Genomic DNA, 14,546 nt, shown 5'->3' on the forward strand with positions numbered 1-14,546 from the left:
TCCTCTAGGATTTAGCCTGTGCTTAGCGCTATTACGTTTATTTTTTATCCTGAAAGAGTCCCCAGTCCTTACCGGCTACAAGCATATCCAATAGCATGATGCAGCCACCAATATGCTTGAAATATGGAGAGTGGTACTCAGTCATGTGCTGTATTGGATTTGACCCAAACATAACACTTTGTATTCAGGACAAGAAGTGAATTGCTTTGCCATGTTTTGAAGTATTACTTTAGTGCCTTGTTGCAAACAGGATGGATGTTTTGGAATGTTTTTATTCTGTACAGGCTTAATTTCACTCTTTTCACTCTGTCAATTAGACGTATTATGGAGTAACTACAACGTTGCTGATCCATCCTCAGTTTTCTCCTTTCACAGCCATTAAACTCTGTAACTGTTTTAAAGTCACCATTGATTGGCCTCATAGTGAAATCTCTGAGCGGTTTCCTTCCTCCTCGGCAACTGAGTTATGAAGGATGCCTATATCTTTGTTGTGACTGGGTGTATTGATACACAATCCATAGTGTCATTAATAACTTAACAATGCTCAAAGGGATATTCAATGTGTCCTTTTTTTTACCCTTCTACCAATAGGTGCCCTTCTTTGCGAGGCATTGTAAAAACCTCCCTGGTCGTTGTGGTTGAATGTGAGTTCTAAATTTACTGCTAGACTGGGGAGCTTACAGATAATTATCACGTCTACTCCCGCTCCCGAGCTCCATCCTGGCAACCCATCATTATGCATACCTTTGCCCCATCATTAGGCACACCTGGACTACCTTTACTATTAGGCACACCATCACTACCTTGATTACTTCCCCTTTATCTAGCACTCTGTTGTATCACCCATCAGGCAGTATTGTTTCTGTTTTCATGTTCAGACGCTACTCCTGTTTTTGTATTCACTCTGTTTGTTCTGACGAAACTCACCGACTGCACCTGCTTCCTGACTTCCTGCATCTTCGTCACAGTATACTGCCTCACAAAATGGAAGCAGCAGCCAACTGAGACATCTCCCACATGGTCGACGAACAGGAGGACCTACTTTGCCAACACCACGACCAGCTGGCGCAACTGGAGAGGGCGATGGATGAGGTCCTCCGTGTTATTCAACATCTATATCTTCCTCAAGGGGCATCACCCCCAACGAGCGAAGGATCCTCTACCATGAGTCGACCCAGCGAGCCAGCACCTCAGCCCATTCAGCAGTCCACCCAGGTCAGCGATCCCTCCCGGACAAATATGACGAGACTCCATCCAAATGCAGTGGCTTCCTACTCCAGTGCTCCCTCTATGTCGCTCATCAGATGGGAGCCCCCACCACAGAAAGGTCCAAGGTTTCCATGGTTATTTCCCTGCTGACCGGGTGGGTGTTGGAGTGGGCTACGGCCCGCTGGGAGAGAGGAGAGGAGGAGCTGGGTTCCTATGAGAGGTTCATGGCTCTTTCAGAGGAGTCTTCGATAATCCACCGGAAGGCAGAGAAGGGGGTGAGTGCCTACTCCAACTAAGGCAGGATGGCCAGAGCCTGAACCAATGGAGGTAGGGGCCACACAACTCCCCGCGGCTGAGCAATGCCGTCGGAGACAGATGGGGCTCTGTCCCTATTGTGGTTAGGAAGGGCACCAACTTCAACAGTGTCCGCCATGTTCCAACCCGAGATCCACTACAGCAGAGGGACGGCCCCGTGATCATCTATCTCCTGGGGTAGGCATGAGTATTCCATCTTCATCACTTTCCGCCGAACCCTTTTTAGTACCGATTTCACTAGCTGGCTGTCCCTCATGTGTTGTTTCTACAGCTCTAGTGGACTCCAGTGCCGTAGGGAATTTCATTGGCTAGACCCTTGCCTCCTCTCTGAACATAATCTCATACCCGCTCTCCTCTCTGTTTCCGGGTTCAAGCACTGGATAATCAACCACTGGGATCTAGGACAATCACACACATCACAGGACCACTCATCATCACCGTGGGACCCATGCAACAAAAAAGCTTTCCCTTCCTTGTCATCGAGGCCCCCGTACATAAAGTAATCCTCGGCCCACCGTGGCTCCAACGTCATGACCCCACCATCTCCTGGTCGAGGATGGAGATTACTGCCTGGGCCCCCGGATGTTGGAACACCTGCTTTCCCTTACCCTGTGGTTCAACGTTGGTTGAGAGTCCTGTGGTTGCCCTCTAGGCCGACATCCCGGAGGATTCGCTTACTGAAGGGGCGTTTCACTTCTGCCCTGTTGCTGTAACACTAAAATCCTACGCTGCCCTTCGTATTGGAGGTGAACGCCTGAGAAGTGGGCGTGGGGGCTGTCCTGTCACAATGCTAAGGTAACCCACAAAAATGGTATCCATGTGCATACTACTAAAAAATAACTGGCTCCTGCAGAGAAGAACTATGATGTTGGCGTCCTGAAGCTCCTGGCAGTGAAGTTGGCACTAGAGGAGTGGAGACACTGGCTGGTAGGGCGTCAAGGAGCCATATGTGAATTGATTGCCCCCCATCTATCATCAGAGTTTGTGCAGTTAGTGACCTAAACTGGGACATGCTTAACACCCCGGCTGTCCTACAATCTTAGCTAGATGCCCTCAATCTCACACAAATGATCAAGGAAACTACCAGGTACAACCCTAAATCCATAACCATGGGCACCCTCTTAGATATCATCCTGACCAACTTGCACTCTAAATACACCTCTGCTGTCTTCAACCAGGATCTCAGTGATCCTGAATGTGTAATGGGTCCGCGGTCAAACGACCACCCCTCATCACTGTCAAACGCTCCCTAAAACACTTCAGCGAGCAGGCCTTTCTAATCAACCTGGCTCGGGTATCCTGGAAGGATATTGACCTCATCACGTCAGGAGAGGATGCCTGGTTGCGCTTTAAAAATGCAGAGAAGGGAAGGAAGTGCAGGGAAGTCAGGAAGTGCAGAGAAGTCAGGAACCAATATACTCAGTCAGTTAGGAAAGCTAAGGCTAGCTTTTTCAAAGAGAAATTTGCATCCTGTAGCACTATTTCCAAAAGGTTTTGGGACACTGTAAAGACCATGGAGAATAAGAGCACCTCCTCCCAGCTGTCCACTGCACCGAGGCTAGGAAACCCTGTCACCACCAATAAATCTATGATAATCAATCATTTCAATAAGCATTTTTCTATGGCTGGCCATGCTTTCCACCTGGCTAACCCTACCCCGGCCAACAGTTCAGTACCCTCTGATGTTGATGTTCTGAAAGAGCTGCAAAATCTGGATCCCTACAAATCAGCTGGGCTAGACAATCTGGTCCCTCTCTTTCTAAAATGATTTGTCGAAATTGTTGCAACCCCTATTACTAGCCTGTTCAACCTCTCTTTCATATCGTCTGAGATCCCCAAAGATTGGAAAGCTGCCGCGGTCATCCCCCTCTTCAAAGTGGAAGACACTCTTGACCCAAACTGTTATAAACCTATATCCATCCTGCCCTGCCTTTCTAAAATCTTCGAAAGCCAAGTTAACAAACAGATCACCGACCATTTCGAATCTCATCATACCTCCACTATGCAATCTGGCTTCCGAGCTGGTCATGGGTGCACCTCAGCCATGCTCAAGGTCCTAAATAATATCATAACCGCCATTGATTAAAGACAGTACTGTGCAGCCATCTTCATCGACCTGGCAAAGGCTTTCGACTCTGTCAATCACCACATTCTTATCGGCAGACTCAATAGCCCTGGCTTCTCAAATGACTGCCTCGCCTGGTTCACCAACTACTTCTCAGATAGAGTTCAGTGTGTCAAATCGGAGGGCCTGTTTTCCGGACCTCTGGCTAGCTAGCTAAAGCCCCGCATTATCTCAGCTCACTGGTCACCATAGCAACTCCCACCCGTAGCACGCACTCCAGCTGTCACAACTTCCACCGGAGTTGTTCCCTCTCCTTGTTCGGGCGGTGTTCGCCGGTCGACGTCACCGACCTTCTAGCCATCGCTGATCCATTTTTCATTTTCCATTGGTTTTGTCTTGTCTTCCATTACACCTGGTTCCAATCCCATCAATTACATGTTGTGTATTTAACCCTCTGTTTCCCCTCATGTCCTTGTCGGTGAGTGTATGTGTATGTGTATGTGTACGTCTGTACTGAAGTGCGTTGGGTTATGTTACCCATTGAATTGTATTATTATGTTTTCCGGTGTTTTTTTGGTAAATAAACTGTGCAGTTAGAAACACAGACTCCAGTGTCTGACTTCTCTGCTGCCAGTTAAACACCCTTATACCAGCAGGTATAATTCATTGGTCATCCCCAAAGCCAACACTTACTTTGGCCTCCTTTCCTTCCAGTTCTATGCTGCCAATAACTGGAGTCCGATATCTCCCTCTCTAACTTTAAGCATCAGCTGTCAGAGTAGCTTACCTATCACTGTACCTGTACACAGCCAATCTGTAAATAACTACCTCATTCCCATATTGTTATTTATCCTTCTGCTCTTTTGCACCCCAGTATCTCTACTTGCACATAATCATCTGCACATCTATCTCTCCAGTGTTAATGTTAAATTGTAATTATTTTGCCTTTATGGCCTATTTCTTGCCTTACCTCTGTCATGACGTTGCCCTCTTTGGTTACAGCGAGCACCATCCCCCTCTCTCTATCTCCTACACTCAGGCTGCTGCAACCTCAGGTCGTAAATTCCTGGAGGAGATTATCTCCTCATGGACACAGTATAGAGAGGGAGTGAGTTTTCATAGAGAGAACAAAGGAATTTCTTCCACCTCACAGAACTGGAGGTCCAAACAGTATTTATGTTCTGGAGAACGTATAAAAGATCGGTGAAGAATCCAGCAACGAACTGGTCGGTTTGGTACAATTTTGTGAAACTCATGAGAGGCAATACGGCCACATTACCGTAACGCTGTTTATACAATAGCCTCAGATATAAGGCTTACATCTAATTGTTGTATAAGATGAATGAGTGAGGATGATACTGTTTGTGAAATTGTGTCATGTGATTTTGGACTGTTTAATGAAGGAAACTCCAATTCCCTTTGGAGTTCAGCTAAATCAGAGGACCGCCCATGAGCACAGTTATGGTCTGGCATCCTGGGACAGGCCCTTTTCTGCTCTTTCGAATAAAACCCCCACCCGGGTTTTCTATCACCAGACCAGCTTACCTCGATAACGAGAGAGCCAAGGTTTGAGAGGAGACCAAGCTTACCTCAATTACGAGATGGCTAAAGGTTGCAGACCAACTTACCACCAGAGGGCCAAGGTTTGAGTAGAGACCATAAACCTGAGTATAAGCTAAAGTTTGAGTAGATGGCTGAATCGTTTAACCATACTACGTGGTTAAACTCTTAGACTATCGATACCGACAGAATAAAAAGATGTCTTTGATATTAATTACTAGTCTGCAGCTAGGAATTCGGTATCATTGAACACGAAGACCGACAACCGCCGAAACATCTATTCTATAACGACATGAATGAAATTCACTCTGAACTATCCATTCTAACCACGACAGAGAGAGAGAGAGGGCAGACAGACTCTCCAACAGAAACAAACTTTTCAACAGAGACGACACACTGAGCGTAAATACACTGCTCAAAAAAATAAAGGGAACACTTAAACAACACAATGTAACTCCAAGTCAATCACACTTCTGTGAAATCAAACTGTCCACTTAGGAAGCTACACTGATTGACAATAAATTTCACTTGCTGTTGTGCAAATGGAATAGACAACAGGTGGAAATGTCATGTACTGTCATGTTGTGTCTTGTCTCTGTCCTTTCCCTTCACCCTGTCTCCCTCTGCTGGTCGTTGTTAGGTTACCTTTTCTCCCCCTCTTTCCCCCAGCTGTGCCTTGTCTCCTCCTAACCACCTCGTCACCCCTTTTCCCACCTGTTCCCTTTTTCCCTCTGATTAGTCCCCTATATCTCTCTCTGTTTTTGTTCCTGTCCTTGTCGGATTCTTGTTTGTTGTGTTTCATGCCTGAACCAGACTGTCGTCATGTTTGCTGTAACCTTGTCTTGTCCTGTCGGAATCTGCCGGTCCGTCTGAGCCTACCTATGTTTGGTAATTAAAGAAGCTCTGTTTAAGTTAATTCGCTTTTGGGTCCTCATTCACGCACCGTAACAGGAAATTATAGGCAATTAGCAAGACACCCCCAATAAAGGAGTGGTTCTGCAGGTGGTGACCACAGACCACTTCTCAGTTCCTATGCTTTCTGACTGATGTTTTGGTCCCTTTTGAATGCTGGCGGTGCTTTCATTCTAGTGGTAGCATGAGACGGAGTCTACAACCCACACAAGTGGCTCAGGTAGTGCAGCTCATCCAGGATGGCACATCAATGCGAGCTGTGGCACGAAGATTTACTGTGTCTGTCAGTGTAGTGTCCAGAGCATGGAGGCACTACCAGGAGACAGGCCAGTACATCAGGAGACGTGGAGGAGGCCGTAGAAGGGCAACAACCCGTGGAGGCCACACACACTACTGAGCCTCATTTTTACTTGTTTTAAGGACATTACATCAAAGTTGGATCAGCCTGTAGTGTGGTTTTCCACTTTAATTTTGAGTGTGACTCCAAATCCAGACCTCCAAGGGTTGATACATTTGATTTCCATTGATCATTTTTGTGTGATTTTGTTGTCAGCACATTCAACTATGTAAAGAAAAAAGTATTTAATAAGAATATTTCATTCATTCAGATCTAGGATGTGTTATTTTAGTGTTCCCTTTATTTTTTTGAGCAGTGTATATATATTGATTGCAATTGTTCCCGAATTAGTGAGCGTTCATGTGCAAAGGATTAGCATTTCAATTGTTAGAATTATCACTCTGTCTAACAAGCCGCCATAACGGTTTAGCCCACTAGGGCACATCCCCCTATTATTTATTTGTAAACATATTTATTTTGTTTGTTTGTGTGATGCATTTCTGTGAATTACTTAGTTAGTAAATAAATGACTTTAAGACAATTGATGTATGGATGACTCATAGTGAAGACTGGGTTCGTGCAGATAACCAACAATTTACGACTTTTGGAATGAGGTAAATAACGTGAGGTAAATAATAATTAATTAATCAGAAGACTAAGTGATCAGATATCAAAATATCTGAAAGTTATATTAGGAAAATTATAACTTCATAATCTGAATATTTTCCTTGGTGCCCGACTTCCTAGTTAATTACAGTTACATGATTAATCAGTTTAATGGCGTAATAATAATTTCAGAGATTTATTTGATAAATAAATCTTCAGTTTTAATGATACCAAAGACACAACACCTCCCTACTCCTCTACATTTGCACACACTGTACATAGATTTTTCTATTGTGTTATTGACTGAACGTTTGTTTATATGTAACTCTGTGTTGTTTTTGTCGCACTGCTTTGCTTTATTTTGGCCAGGTCTCAGTTGCAAATGAGAACTTGTTTTCAACTGGCCTTCCTGGTTAAATAAAGGTGAAATAAATCAAATAAAATAAACGTACATACAACGTTAGCTAGCTTAGCTTGGCTTCACTCATATGAATCACTCGGTCAAAACTCTTCAAAATGAACAGAAAAGTCATCACAGTTTAGATAAACATGTTATCTCTAGTTTTTGAAGACGAAAGTGTGCTTATAAATGTTACAAACCTGAAAACAGGATAGATAAGGAGACAGGGAGAGTTGGCTTCTTTTCACTGGGCTTGTCTTCCGAAACATGAGGTAGAGAGGCACGCGCCTGTGGCAGTTGAGAATTTATGTGACGTGCATGATCCAGACATGTCGAAAAACATATTAATGCATAATTGGAATTTACTATCCCAGAAATTCCCGTATCACGCAAGTGTTAGCGGATGTGTGGAAGTCTACAGCAGGGAAATTACAACCCACGAGCACGCACCTCCAATTTCATGGGATTATAGCAGATCCGATTTACCCAAGAAACTCTGCTTTTCATTCAGTGTATGGCACACTACTTTTGACCAGGGCCAATTTAAGCCCCGGTCAAAATGAATGCATTACATAAGCAATAGGGTGCTATTTGGGTCACACCCTCAGTGATTCATTAATCACGACGGTCTGCTCTCATCCAAGGTGCCACCAGTCACAAGGTGTTACAATGCCATCATTTGTGGCGGAAGACATTTTCACCCAGGAACTGCATGTGACAGCTTGACCTTTCGCGGAGCTATCGACTCTCTCCTTCCTCTCATTGCTCATCCAGAGAGAGAACTCATGCTTGGGAGAAGCTCTCAGGCCATGCATTCAAATGCATGTTATTACTACTAATTCATTAACTGCGTCAATTCACATTAACACATTTACTTGTGTCAATTCAAATCAACTGAACATTCATGTTAATTGCAAGATGAGCACTTGCATGGAGACTCCCTTCCATATTCTCACTATATTGTGATATTAATATTGCAAATGAATCACGTGCCATGTCTATCCAATTAACATTGTTTCTGGTGATCCGTCTCATGTCAAAGGCCCTCCACTGACCAGTAACGTACCTCTGTAATTAGATCCATGATAGTGTGATGGAGGGGGCAAGACGTGTGTATCCCGTAGTGATAATCTTCATACAGTATGGATATCATTATCTGTGTTATAAAATGAAATGCTGTAATGATTAATTAAAGGGCCTCATACACTATTCAGCCTGATATAATCATGTATCTGAAAAGAGGAAGGAACGAGTTAATCATATATTTCAATGAGGGGAACAATAGTGCTGAAGTATGCTCAACTGCATAAAAAATATGTATGAAAACAACTATTTCAAATTCAAATAAATTATTGGCCAAATGCTGCTCAAGAACACCACACCACAGAATACTACTCCAATAAAAATATATATATACTGTATATATTTTTTTATTCTAAGGCACTCATTTGTTGATCTGCTAGGTGCCCATAAAAAGGAGGGCCCCTACAGCAGCAGCATGTTGGGACTGTAATAATGTAGCATTGACACTGTGTGTGCATCCCAAATGGCACCCTATTCCCTATTGAACCTGGTCAAAAGTAGTATATTATATAGGGAATAGGGTGCCATTTGCGATGCCCACCGGTATCACAGTCTCAGAGAATTGGTGTTGGCTACCCCACGCTGATCCTGAAAGGGCACAGAAGAATGTATCTTTTTAGAGCTGGCTGAGGACATGGACTTTCTTTCGCTGCCTGGCTAGTCTGTCCCCTCTGATAGCCATCATCACAGCTCAACACAGATCTCCCCATACCCTGGTTAAGACAGGTCATAGCTGACACATGTAGTGTAGTTGTGCAAGTGCACACAGCACAGGTACTAAATCAATGTGAGTCATTTCGGTGAAAAAACCCATCTAGCTGAATATAATGATAAGATTTAGAGGTAGGCAGGTAGCCTAGTGGTTAAGAGCATTGGGCCACTAACCGAAAGGTCGCTGGCTTGAATGCCAGAGTGGACTATGTGAAAGAAATCTGATGATGTGCCCTCGTGCAATGCACTTAACCCCAATTGCTCCTGTAAGAGTGTCTGCTCCATAAATGAAAGGTAAAATTATAGATAATAGACTGAGGTCCTTTACAAGACAGTTACTACACAGAAAAGACTGAAGGGATCCTTAGGATGTCCTCTCTGATGCCACCCCTTTGTCTTAAAGTCTATTTTTAGTCATTTATCAATTTGAACTGACTTTCCACTGACTTTCCAATTTGAACTGACTTTCCATCACCTATTTAGCTACAGTAAGTAAGTACTGCAAGTCTTGTCCAAGCCAGAACATCCCATTGGGCAGGAGCCTATCTGTTTCTGTAGCAAGAGGCAGCTTGATGCACAATCAAGTCGAGTTAAGTCAAATCTAGTCAGGTTTATTTGTCATATGCACAGGATGCACACGGTGTAAACACTACAATTAACTGCTTACTTGCAGGCTCACCTCTCAACAGTGTGACAATAATAAGAATAAAGTATGTCAGTTAAAACAAATGAAAATAAAATGAAAGCTCAATAGAACAACGTAGAATGGATTTAGCCGGAATATAAATACAAGGTAGGCTATCACATGATTATTATGAGGACATCAGAAGCAACAATGAATGGGTTTTTCACTGCCTTTTCACTTTCTAGTGACAAGCACAAAAGTAGTACTGGCAGCCTACTGTATGTGGCAGGGCAACTTTGAGACATTTTGGGGTTGGCATGTTTTGCATGAGGCCAGCCGTCTAAAGTGCTCTTCCTCACATCACTTGATGTACATAGTGAGTGACATGCCTGAACGTCACTCCTAAGGAGTATGGGACATAGATGCTTTTATTCATGGTTATTCATCAAAGTATGAAAACGAGGATTCAGTTATAGTTTAAGATTTGCAGTGAATGAATCTAAACCCCCAGGAGACAGGTTGTGTATTCAGCTGCCAGTCATCCTCCTTTTCTTATTATGAGTTGAACTTGATATTAAACATTCATATTTTGCCTACACTCATTTATATTTTCAATTGAAGGCCATCTTTCTCTTTGTGAACTGTACCCTACTGCCTGTTATGTTGTTTCCCTCATCAGGATTAGGTTATGCAAAACGTGAGTGGTAGAGACTTGGGTAGACCTCATAGGACTTATATGACACCTGTGCTATATCTCATATATCTATATTACATTCTGTGTGGTATGGGGCGCTCATGTACCAGTTCAAACTCCAGACTTCGACCCCCTTCGAGTTGAGCCCATAAGTAAACCCAAAAGCCGAAGGTTAAACACTTGGACATGGCAGGACTCAACAGGATTGTGCATTTGCTCAGGCAACTTGAAAAAAGCAGCGTAAGTGGACTCCTTTATAGCGAAAATGCACAAATGCAAGATTATTAAATGCTTGTAAACTTTTGATAGTTTAATATCTAACTTACCTAACTTGTTATCCAGTAGCCAGATGGCAGTGCTGCGTCGACATTAGCCCAAGATGTACTCTTATGCGTTTCCAGCTACAATAGTCGTTACAACATTAACAATGTATTTTTCTAAAATGGATCAAATAGTTTTTTCCCTCAATCTACACACAATACCCCATAATGACATTTTTGCAAATGTATTCAAAATAAAAAACTGAAATATCACATTTACACAAGTATTCATATGCTTTACTCAGTACTGTGTTGAAGCATCTTTGGCAACGATTACAGCCTTGATTCTTCTTGGGTATGACTAGGGTCGATTTTAGCGTGTAAATCTTGGTTGGACAAAACAATTATTATGGAATGCATGCCAGCAAAGCCACAACACTAAACAACACATTAATTGCACTATAACGATGACAAACAGTGCCCACAAACTGTTAAGGCCTACACAAAGCTGTCCCAACAGCAGAGTCCCAACATCAGTCCCAACACCTTACCATTGCTACGCCTGGCTATCAGGGGACCTTTGTCTGACAGAGAAAATAGTTCATTCAGCCTCATTTACTGATAGCTGATATGGCTGACTTGTTTAAAACTAATTATGTTTCTACTGACAATTGAGATGTACAAACTATGGCATAAGGGCAGAAGCACAAGCAGATAAGAGGCAATCCGTAATCTCCGTAAGACATTAATGAGCGAGCTAGGATGGACGTAGTCAATATAACTATTTGCTCAGCACTTTTGAAATGTACAGCGACAGAATCAGAACATGGGCCGTTCTTACAGTGTTCTCCCTGTACACCAAGTCAGAACCGTAGGATAAATCAAGGGGGCATATAAGCAGACAATGAAAGCTCTTACAATACTCAATGATTACATGTCACGTCCTGACCATAGAAAGCCTGTATTTTCTATGGTAGAGTAGGTCAGGGAGTGACTAGGGGTGTTTAGTCTAGTTGATTATTTCTATGTGGGGTTCTAGGTTTATTTTTCTATGTTGGTGTTTGTGTATGATTCCCATTTAGAGGCAGCTGGTAATCGTTGTCTCTATTTGGGGATCATACTCAATTAAGTTGCATTTTTTTCCACCTGTGGGTTATGGGATATTGTTTATGTTTAGTTGCCTGATCGCACTGCATTGTCGTCACGGTTAGTTTATTCTTTATTTGTTTTGTATTTACTTAAGTTTCACTTTATTCATTAAAAGTATGTAGAACTCAAAGTGCGCTGCTTCTTGGTCCGACCATCATTATTACTAACATTGTGACATTACATTTCTCAAAAATAGGTTATAGGCACCACCAAGCCAGAACAGTAAGCAAAATTAAGAGGTGAAAATAGACCAAATTATTTGGGTGAGACACATGGGCTACTAACACAACATATTACTTTCTTAGCAACAGTATACAGTATATCACAAAAGTGAGTACACCCCTCACATTTTTGTAAATATTTGAGTATATATTTTCATGTGACAACACTGAAGAAATGACACTTTGCTACAATGTAAAGTAGTGAGTGTACAGCTTGTATAACAGTGTACATTTGCTGTCCCCTCAAAATAACTCAACACACAGCCATTCATGTCTAAACCGCTGGCAACAAAAGTGAGTACACCCCTAAGTGAAAATGTCCAAATTGGGCCCAATTAGCCATTTTCCCTCCCCGGTGTCATGTGACTTGATAGTGTTAAAAGGTCTCAGGTGTAAATGGGGAGCAGGTGTGTTAAATTTGGTGTCATCGCTCTCACACTCCCTCATACTGACTGGTCACTGGAAGTTCAACATGGCACCTCATGGCAAATAACTCTCTGAGGATCTGAAAAAAAGAATTGTTGCTCTACATAAAGATGGCCTGGGCTATAAGAAGATTGCCAAGACCCTGAAACTGAGCTGCAGCACAGTGGCCAAGACCATACAGTGGTTTAACTGTACAGGTTCCACTCAGAACAGGCCTTGCCATGGTCGACCAAAGAAGTTGAGTGCACATGCTCAGCGTCATATCCAGAGGTTGTCTTTGGGAAATAGATGTATGAGTGCTGCCAGCATTGCTGCAGAGGTTGAAGGGGTGGGTGGTCAGCCTGTCAGTGCTCAGACCATACGCCGTACACTGCATCAAATTGGTCTGCATGGCTGTCGTCCCAGAAGGAAGCTGTCGTCCCAGAAGGAAGATGATGCACAAGAAAGCCTGCAAACAGTTTGCGGGCAGTTTAGTTGACATACTAAAGCAGAGCATGATCCCCTCCCTTCAGGGAGACTGAGCCGCAGGGCAGTATTCCAACATGATAACGACCCCAAACACACCTCAAACATGACCACTGCCTTGCTAAAGAAGCTGAGGGTAAAGGTGATGGACTGGCAAAGCATGTCTCCAGACCTAAACCCTATTGAGCATCTGTGGGGCATCCTCAAACAGAAGGTGGAGGAGTGCAAGGTCTCTAACATCCACCAGCTCCGTGATGTCGTGATGGAGGAGTGGAAGAGAACTCCAGTGGCTACCTGTGAAGCTCTGGTGAACTCCATGCCCAAGAGGGTTAAGGCAGTGCTGGAAAATGATGGTGGCCACACAAAATATTGACACTTTGGGCCCAATTTTGGACATTTTCACTTAGGGGTGTACTCACTTTTGTTGCCAGCGGTTTAGACATGAATGGCTGTGTGTTGAGTTATTTTGAGGGGACAGCAAATGTACACTGTTATACAAGCTGTACACTCACTACTTTAGGTTGTAGCAAAGTGTCATTTCTTCAGTGTTGTCACATGAAAAGATATACTCAAATATTTACAAAAATGTGAGGGGTGTACTCACTTTTGTGATATATTGTACATATCTCCCTGGCATATTACGTCATTTATGCAGCAGCATACAATACATTTTGGGACTTACGTTGTTGTGCTGTGCTCACTTGAACAAGAATGTGGCGCGGCGGACCCTCTTGGGCAAATTTTGTCATCAAACTTTGTTATTAAAGTCTGGCATTCTCTGGATTTATGGTGCTTTGGGAACTCGAGAGAAAAAAAGGTTGAATCATGACTTCAGTGATCTTCAGGTCGTAGCTCTAGAAAGAGGATTGAGTTTCCGATTTACAATTCCAAGTTGGATGAAAGTTGAAAACATATTTTCCCAGTCGTAGCTCGTTTTTCTCGAGTTCCCAGTTGTCTTGAACTCACTTAAAGTCAGATTTTTCAGTTCCGAGTTAACAGTTGTTTTGAGCGCGGCACAAATCATGCTTATTTGACAGCAGGGCCAATGTTGAATGTTAATAATTTTAAACTACAAGAGACCCTTAATCTTAGACTTAGGACCACACAGCAACTCCACTGAAGAAGCTTTGCAATGCTTGCAGTTAGCCACTGACGCCTTCCAAACCACTCATTGTTGAATTTGCCATTTCCAACTTGTTGTGTAATGTTTATGCCAATGGCTGATGAGCACCAATATGTTTTATCCATAATTTCTCTTCATTATTTCTCTTCATATGACAAGGATTAAAAAGGATGTTCCAGTAGATTGTCGACTTGATTCATCATGATAACTGCTAGCTAAGATTTTGATAGTATGATGTTGATGAGTCCAATCAAAGCTACTGTAGATATAACTTAATTTGACGTAATTTTATGTTTGGCCAATGACCTTGAGCCTTCTTGGATGAGCACTTCTAATGTAACTCTATTGCAGCACCCAAGGGGCTTGAATTTTCAAGCTCTACCCT

Source organism: Oncorhynchus mykiss, chromosome 28 (assembly GCF_057628025.1).
Source record: "Oncorhynchus mykiss isolate SJ-2025 chromosome 28, ASM5762802v1, whole genome shotgun sequence".
NCBI classification, from domain to species: domain Eukaryota; kingdom Metazoa; phylum Chordata; class Actinopteri; order Salmoniformes; family Salmonidae; genus Oncorhynchus; species Oncorhynchus mykiss.